This window comes from Pseudochaenichthys georgianus, chromosome 13 (genome assembly GCF_902827115.2).
Source record: "Pseudochaenichthys georgianus chromosome 13, fPseGeo1.2, whole genome shotgun sequence".
Classification (NCBI taxonomy): domain Eukaryota; kingdom Metazoa; phylum Chordata; class Actinopteri; order Perciformes; family Channichthyidae; genus Pseudochaenichthys; species Pseudochaenichthys georgianus.
Window position 1 is genome coordinate 8,578,622 of NC_047515.1, and position 6,535 is coordinate 8,585,156.

Genomic DNA, 6,535 nt, shown 5'->3' on the forward strand with positions numbered 1-6,535 from the left:
ACTATTTGTTTATGATAATAAGTGTCCACAAACATAGTCAAATCATCCGTAGAGACACAAGTCATGACCTTGGACATATCATTTCGGAAATGTGTAATCTTCCTGGATGAGAGGAATAGAAGTGAGTCAATGAGAAAGTGAAAACATCATCTCTCAAGTCTGAACATTATTTCAACAGGTAGACATGTCATAGCTGTGAGTCATCAGCACTTAAGGAAACAAACTCTGCACTTTCAATATCATTAATAAAAAAGATGCCTAAGATTGAAATGTTATAAGATATGTGATCAAAAAGTATGAATGTAGAAGGTCAGAGAGGGGGCAACCCAGGGCAGGATAAAGGGAAGTGCCTGCTGTCCACACAGCACCGGGAACTCTCCCAATGCATGTCAAATGAATGTCATAATCTTCAACATGATAGCATGGACATAACCTTCCTCAGTTGCTTGGGTGACCGAAGAAACACTGTTACCTGCCAGAAGGAACCCACACTTTCACATGGGCAAGTGAGTGTGTGAGTGTGTATGAGACTGTTGGGGGTTGGAATGTGACGTGAGAGCACTAATCAGAGCCAGCTGGGGCCAACGGTGAGATTAAAGTTAAAACACAAAAACAATCAGCTGGGATAAGTATCGCTATGGGTTACTGCCCCCATTCCAGCCTCTCAGGGGAAGAGAGGGACAGAGAGATGGACGGATGGATGGAACTGGACTGGCAGACCCTCCCCTGATTAAGAGCTCTTTTTATTCTCTTTGATCCTTGTGTGTGTGTGTGCGTGCGTGTGTGTGTGTGTGTGTGTGTGTGTGTGTGTGTGTGTGTGTGTGTGTGTGTGTGTGTGTGTGTGTGTGTGTGTGTGTGTGTGTGTGTGTGTGTGTGTGTGTGTGTGTGTGTGTGTGTGTGTGTGTGTGTGTGTGTGTGTGTGTGTGTGTGTGTGTGTGTGTGAACGTTAGTCAAATGTCAGGTGAAAGTATCGGGTGGTAAAGTGTGGGTTTTTTGAAACCAGTGATTTCAAGGTAATAATGAAACTAAAATCGTATTTAAAAAAAAAAAAAAAAAGATTTGCAAAACATGAAGGATGCATAAAAACATTAAACAATTATACAAAGGCAACCCAAATGACGATAAACGATGTGAACGTATGTAAAATTAGAATCTTGGAGAATGATCCGGCCCTAAATATAACCTTTATCAAAACGAAAGCCCGCCTCCCAAACAAACTGGCAGCTGAAATGTAAAGATTATTGTATTCTTTCTTAAGTGGATAGTTTGTCAATTATTATACCATATTGTACTAGGCTGGGGTTAGGATTGGATTGTAAGAATTCCAAAGGCAAAAAAAAACATTTTGAATTAATAATTTGTTATTAATAAAACATATTATTTATAGTTATCATGTTACAGGATCTTTCTTTAGTATGTTAGTTATTACACAATCTCATAGGAATAATCCATTTAAGCAACTAAATGTTGTAAAAGGGAATTGTGAAAGTGATACAAATTGAATTTCCCTTTGGAAATCATAATGTGACAGTGTGTTCCATGTTGCAAGTTTTTTTTTTGTTACCACTATTTCTTGTACTTTGCATTTCATGCTAGATTTAGCCTTCGTGTTTGTATGAAATTGAAAGTGTGTATGCTGGAGCTGGTGTGTGTTTGTGTGAGAGGATAAGAGGATTAAGGCCTGTTCACAGCCGAGGGTGCAGACTACCCCGTTCCTGATCATTTCCTCTGTATGTCCGATTGGCTGATGAGGTATTAACTTGCCTCTGGGTTGTTATTTGTGTCTCTGTCGGATTGTGCAAAGACGTGTCTCCAAAAACAGCTTAAATGTCCTCCTTGTCCAACACGGCCAAGAACCAGCCCCCCTTCCTCCAGTCGACTCGAGTCTGAAGAACCTCCGCTGTTATCTCCAGCTGTGGCATCCGGTGCTGTTTTACTGATAGCTTTTTCAACTCTGTATCTAAGGTTGACTTGCACTTTCTTTTGAAGTCTGGCCACTGGGGATTCCCCAGAACACAGCTCTCGTCCCAGCGAGCGAACAGAGTCAAAAGCAACAACAGAATGACTTCCAAGATTAGCCATTGTTGTTTTCCTTGACAAAAAGCAAAAAACTCAGAAATAGCATTGTCTCAAAAGCGTACGTTATCTGAATAGTCACATTTGGAAGCTGCTATCAACTTTCAATTTTCAAAAACACTAAATTGTTAACATTTAAAAAGGTCAACCACTACATATTAGCTCAAACATATTTATCATTCAGCTCAGACCCGCCATCCATTAAAAGCCCATATGTGACAAACCCAACAGTAGTTTCCATGTCTTCATTATCTCCACATCACGACGGACAAAACCACCTTGTGAATAACCACACTACTTCACCCAGTGCCATCAGCCCCAGAGGAAAAGATCCCCAACATTAGAGTGCTGGGGACTGTGTCGGGGCGTGAGAGGTTAAGACGTGTTGAATAGCTGGTGGGCGTCCCACAAAGAGGAGGATTAGGCAGCACCAGAAAAGGCCTTTAGGGCTTTACTGGGGTGTTCAGCAGCTTATAGCGCCTACAATAACACAGCAACAGTGCAGATCTATGGGGCTGGCAAAAGGGCTAGCTGGGAGGGCAAGTGCCTGGCCGTTACAGTCAGTGTGGTAGGAAGCGAGGAAGCTGTGATGTAAGAATGGGAAGAATAAAGCAAAGTTACTTGTGGGTAAAACGAAGCATTGAAGCATTTCCCCTTGAGGTCCCCTGGGTCCTCCTGAAGGACCCTTAGGTGTCACATTGGCATTGAGACAAGGAGTTAGCGGTGCAGGGCTGAGAGGTGAGGCTCCGGCTCAGTGGCTCCAGCACTTGTCTCTGCTCGCAAGGAGCCGTGGCTGGAAAAGTGATATCAATACAGATGACCCATATTCTGACGGGTCGACCATGGCACTGCGGGAATGCTGTTGTACTTTACAATAAGTGTGTTTTAAAGTGTAGTTTTCGTTCAGCAGATTCTAGTTATATGTCAGGACATATGAAGATGATATATGATTTCAGACACTATTATAATAGTTGCTCTTTTGTTGTTTGTTGTAACAAAATGATGACCCTGGGTTTCACTTGGGATATGAGTCGTAGAGAGATTTGAATCTTGACGCATTCAACTATTTTCTGATTATTATGTTATTTAGCTGACCTTTTTTTCCCTAGTGACTACATACATTTAAATACTGTAGAAAGGCCTTTGGGGGCAAGTATTCTGCCCAAGGACACTTCGACATGTTGTCTGCAGGTATGGGAATCGAACCATGACCCTGTTATTGGGAGACACCTTCTTGCCCCATGTGCCCGAGTCACCCCTCACAGATGATAGCAGTAGAGTCAAAGTGCACATGCTCCCTTATCTTGTTATAAAAAGGATGTTCTGTTCTAAAGATTAGCCAGCAACCTGTTAGCAATCTCATCAAATAAAGTACCAGTGCAAGTGGCCTCGTAACTAAACACATGATCTGAGCCCAGAGCAGTGTGAAGCAGCAGTGCTCACCCCTGCCTGGGATTACTGCAGCAGATCTGCCCTGTGTAGTGCTGGGAAATGAAAGTGGGGGGGACGGGGGGCTGGGATAACACCGCAGCGTGGCACATTGCGTGTTAGCTGGGATAATAACTGTGTGGTTTGTATTAGGTTTCCTGGGCTAAAGTAAGAAGCCCACTTCCTGCATGCCCTGCTCCACGGAGACAGCATCCGAGTTGGCCTCTGAACATCTGCAGGACGTATCAAACACACACTGTGGTTTTATGTCGGTACACTTTGTGAATTTGAAAAGACTCTTAAGCTAATTAGAGCTCCTGTGCATCTCAAGGTCACTGATTTGTTCTGCCGTTGGTTTGTGACAGACAGCAGTGTGCCGCTCACCGTCACATAAAGCAGCAGAAAGACTTCATAGCATGATTCTCTGGCACAGTAAAGACTCCAGCAGTGGAACCCGTTTTGAGCTGATGCAAGAAAGATACTTCCTTACAGGGGCCCGTCTGCTTCCATGGTTTCAGATGGTGTTCAGTGTTCACACTGGTTTGAATTGTGTTGCAGTGTTTTGTCATTTATATGTTATTTAAACTCACTATCTTAAATATACGAGCAAAGATCTTGAAACGTGACAAGATCCCCACTCCTAATTGTTTTGCTAAATGCTAATTGGAATTTCTCAGCAGCATTAAACTCTAGAAATGTGGAAACCCGATCACATGCACTTGCTGGAACAGCAGATGCAGGATGCTGTCCATTGGCTCATGTGATGCTGTGCTTTATGGCGAGTGTGTGATGCGGAGGGGGCCTCACCTTGAAGAGGGGGCCTCGCGGAGGGGGCCTCGCGGAGGGGGCCTCACCTCGCGGAGGGGGCCTCACCTCGCGGAGGGGGCCTCACCTCGCGGAGGGAGCCTCACCTCGCGGAGGGAGCCTCACCTCGCGGAGGGAGCCTCACCTCGTGGAGGGGGCCTCACCTCGCGGAGGGAGCCTCACCTTGAAGAGGCGGCCTCACCTTGAAGAGGGGGCCTCACCTCGCGGAGGGGGCCTCACCTTGAGGAGGATGCCTCACCTCGCGGAGAGGGCCTCACCTTGAAGAGGGGGCCTCACTTCGTGGAGGGGGCCTCACCTCGCGGAGGGGGCCTCACCTCGCGGAGGGGGCCTCACCTCGCGGAGGGGGCCTCACCTCGCGGAGGGGGCCTCACCTCGTGGAGGGGGCCTCACCTCGCGGAGGGAGCCTCACCTCGCGGAGGGGGCCTCACCTCGCGGAGGGGGCCTCACCTCGTGGAGGGGGCCTCACCTCGTGGAGGGGGCCTCACCTCGCGGAGGGAGCCTCACCTTGAAGAGAGGGCCTCACCTCGCGGAGGGGGCCTCACCTCGCGGAGGGGGCCTCACCTCACGGAGGGGGCCTCAACTCGCGGAGGGGGCCTCACCTCGCGGAGGGGGCCTCACCTCGCGGAGGGGGCCTCACCTCGCGGAGGGAGCCTCACCTTGAAGAGGGGGCCTCACCTCGCGGAGGGGGCCTCACCTCGTGGAGGGGGCCTCACCTTGAAGAGGGGGCCTCACCTCGCGGAGGGGGCCTCACCTTGAGGAGGGTGCCTCACCTCGCGGAGGGGGCCTCACCTTGAAGAGGGGGCCTCACTTCGTGGAGGGGGCCTCACCTCGCGGAGGGGGCCTCACCTCGCGGAGGGGGCCTCACCTCGCGGAGGGGGCCTCACCTCGCGGAGGGGGCCTCACCTCGCGGAGGGAGCCTCACCTTGAAGAGGGGGCCTGACCTCGCGGAGGGGGCCTCACCTCGTGGAGGGGGCCTCACCTTGAAGAGGGGGCCTCACCTCGCGGAGGGGGCCTCACCTTGAGGAGGGTGCCTCACCTCGCGGAGAGGGCCTCACCTTGAAGAGGGGGCCTCACTTCGTGGAGGGGGCCTCACCTCGCGGAGGGGGCCTCACCTCGCGGAGGGGGCCTCACCTCGCGGAGGGGGCCTCACCTCGCGGAGGGGGCCTCACCTCGCGGAGGGGGCCTCACCCCGCGGAGGGGGCCTCACCTCGCGGAGGGGGCCTCACCTCGCGGAGGGGGCCTCACCTCGCGGAGGGAGCCTCACCTTGAAGAGGGGGCCTGACCTCGCGGAGGGGGCCTCACCTCGTGGAGGGGGCCTCACCTTGAAGAGGGGGCCTCACCTCGCGGAGGGGGCCTCACCTTGAGGAGGGGGCCTCACCTCGCGGAGAGGGCCTCACCTTGAAGAGGGGGCCTCACTTCGTGGAGGGGGCCTCACCTCGCGGAGGGGGCCTCACCTCGCGGAGGGGGCCTCACCTCGCGGAGGGGGCCTCACCTCGCGGAGGGGGCCTCACCCCGCGGAGGGAGCCTCACCTCGCGGAGGGGGCCTCACCTCGCGGAGGGGGCCTCACCTCGCGGAGGGGGCCTCACCTCGCGGAGGGGGCCTCACCTCGCGGAGGGGGCCTCACCTCGTGGAGGGGGCCTCACCTCGCGGAGGGGGCCTCACCTCGCGGAGGGAGCCTCACCTTGAAGAGAGGGCCTCACCTCGCGGAGGGGGCCTCACCTCACGGAGGGGGCCTCACCTCACGGAGGGGGCCTCAACTCGCGGAGGGGGCCTCACCTCGCGGAGGGGGCCTCACCTCGCGGAGGGGGCCTCACCTCGCGGAGGGGGCCTCACCTCGCGGAGGGAGCCTCACCTTGAAGAGGGGGCCTCACCTCGCGGAGGGGGGCCTCACCTCGTGGAGGGGGGCCTCACCTTGAAGAGGGGGCCTCACCTCGCGGAGGGGGCCTCACCTTGAGGAGGGTGCCTCACCTCGCGGAGAGGGCCTCACCTTGAAGAGGGGGCCTCACTTCGTGGAGGGGGCCTCACCTTGAGGAGGGGGCCTCACCTTGAAGAGGGGGCCTCACCTCGTGGAGAGGGCCTCACCTCGCGGAGGGGGCCTCACCTCACGGAGGGGGCCTCACCTCGTGGAGGGGGCCTCAACTCGCGGAGGGGGCCTCACCTCGTGGAGGGGGCCTCACTTCGCGGAGGGGGCCTCACCTCGTGGAA